The sequence below is a fragment of the Capsicum annuum genome, chromosome 8 (assembly GCF_002878395.1).
Source record: "Capsicum annuum cultivar UCD-10X-F1 chromosome 8, UCD10Xv1.1, whole genome shotgun sequence".
Classification (NCBI taxonomy): Eukaryota; Viridiplantae; Streptophyta; class Magnoliopsida; order Solanales; family Solanaceae; genus Capsicum; species Capsicum annuum.
In genome coordinates, this window is record NC_061118.1 from 90,838,489 (window position 1) to 90,841,037 (window position 2,549).

Below are 2,549 nucleotides of genomic sequence, written 5' to 3' on the forward strand. Positions count from 1 at the left end.
TCACCATTTATATATTTATATATATATATATATATATATATATATATTCTCAAGTGTTGTTGTTGCTATTCATATTTCTTACTGTTCATGACCGAAACTTTGTGTCCCATTGACTTTCTTTCTTTTATCCATTTCCATCAATCTTCGTTATATTTTTTAAGGGTTTTGTTGGTTGATATTTTATGTAAATTTATTTTTGTATTTCTTTGTTTATGGAAGTTTAAAGATGATTATTGTCACTTTTCAGTGAATGTTCACATTTTTCAATCATGTTTGAACTACTTCTATTTTATTACATTACTTTGTTACACAATTAAGAATTTTACTCTATTTTTTGTTATTTTCAATTACTTCGTCATGGCTTCATCATTTTTATTCATTAACTTTGATCTTTTTGTCATTTTATTATTTTAATCTTTGATAATCGTTTGAATTACTATACATGATTTTGATTGGCGTTCAGTGATTGTTAATTTTTCGTTATTTTTCATTCTTATTAGATACCATTAATTAATCGGCCGATGACATTATTGCACCGTCGGATATTTGAGGCCACCTTATAACAAAAGACGAATTTTTATTTTTCAAAATTTACTTATTTTACATCAAAATATTTTCGACCGATGACATTATCGCATCGTCAGATATTTGAGGCCACCCCATAACAAAAGATGGATTTTAATTTCTCAAAATTTACTTATTTTACATCAAAATATTTTCGGCCGATGACATTATCGCACCGTCGGATATTTGAGGCCACCCCATAACAAAAAATGATTTTTTATTTCTCAAAGTTTACTTATTTCACATCAAAATATTTTTGGACGATGACATTATTGCACCGTTGGATATTTAAGGTCACACCATAACAAAAGATGGATTTTTATTTCTCCAAGTTTACTTATTTTACATCAAAATATTTTTTGCCATGATGATATCTCTCCGTCGAATTTTTGAGGTCACCCTATTACAAAAGACGGATTTTATTTTCTCAAATTTACTATTTTATATTAAGGGTCAACACACGGCCAATGACATTATCTCTCCGTCGGATACTTGAGGCCACCCCATTACAAAGACGGACTTTATTTTTCTCAAGTTTATTTATTCATATCAAGTATCAATACATTGGTCGATGAAGAAATTCTTCGTCGATTTTTGAGCTCTTTACAAATAAAAGGACGAACATTACATATGCAAATACATAACAAATAAATATTGGGCGATGACGAAACTTTCACAAACTCACAACAACACAAAGGGTTTTAGGATTCGTATCTTGGCAATGCGATTTAGGATGACCGATTAGTCGAGCAACCACTTTGTAGCCATGAAACATCTAAAACTTAATCCGAGCCCACGTAATATTAAAATTCTATTTATACATTCATATACATACGTGTGCACATAGTTTTATTTACTTTAATGATTATTCGTTCAAGCATTTATACATGTTCTCGATAACACATCCGAGTACTACTTGAAAGATAGTCTCGAGTTTTATATTTATATTTTATTTCTCGTTTGTATAATTGTACATAAAGATAAAAGACAATGAAAATTTTACTTGTTGGGTGCCGGATAGAGATATTCTTTGTCTACATTACTCTAATCATGTTTAGGCAAAACTTAGGCCGTTAATACTTACACAAAAGAATTTTGTTAATCAAATAATGTAGTTTTTTCTTCTCAAATAAATCTTTACTTTTCTCTGTAACTTTAATCAAATAAAAATATTACTTGTAAATATTTTTTCTTTTCACGGCACGTCAAAATACATTTCTTTTCATACATCACAAAATACTTTCTTTTTCACGTTTAATTTATAAATTTTTATACATATCTTTTACATGTTTTCTTTATAACAATAGATTTTATTTATATATTTAATATACATATACTTTCACATAGTTTTAAACATTTATATTTTTATACTTAGTACACATACACTTTTACTTATATTTATACCTCCTCCCTTATTGATAAGTTTAGTCTAGTCGGGTACCACATTTATGGATCTTGAAGGATGCCTAACCCCTTTCCTTCGGGATAATTTGAAATCTTACCTAGAGTCTCAATAGGTTTTCGCAGATCAAAACATTATTCACACGTATAATAAATAAATAGGTTTCCTTATTTTCCATAAAATTAGGTGCCGACTCTATACAAATTTCAATTCTTTTAGAGTCCATAACGTCATGTTTTGTTTAATCTTGGCGAAAACAGGGCATGACAGAATGGCGATCCCACTGAAGATACAACAACAGATTCTGATCATAATAGGCTCAACTTTTCAATTGAGGGAGGCATTTTTAATTTTTTTGCATTTGTTAGTTCTTTGATTCTTTATCCATTTACACTGTAAATTATGTGGATTTGTTCATAAATTTTGTACATTATTTACACAAATTAATTTTATTATTTTGTCAAACTCTTTTATTCATTACTTGTTTATATACACTTTATCTGTACACTGAAAAATTGCTACACATTATTTAACCATAAATTACAATTCCATCGAGTCTTTGACCGTACACTTCACACACTAT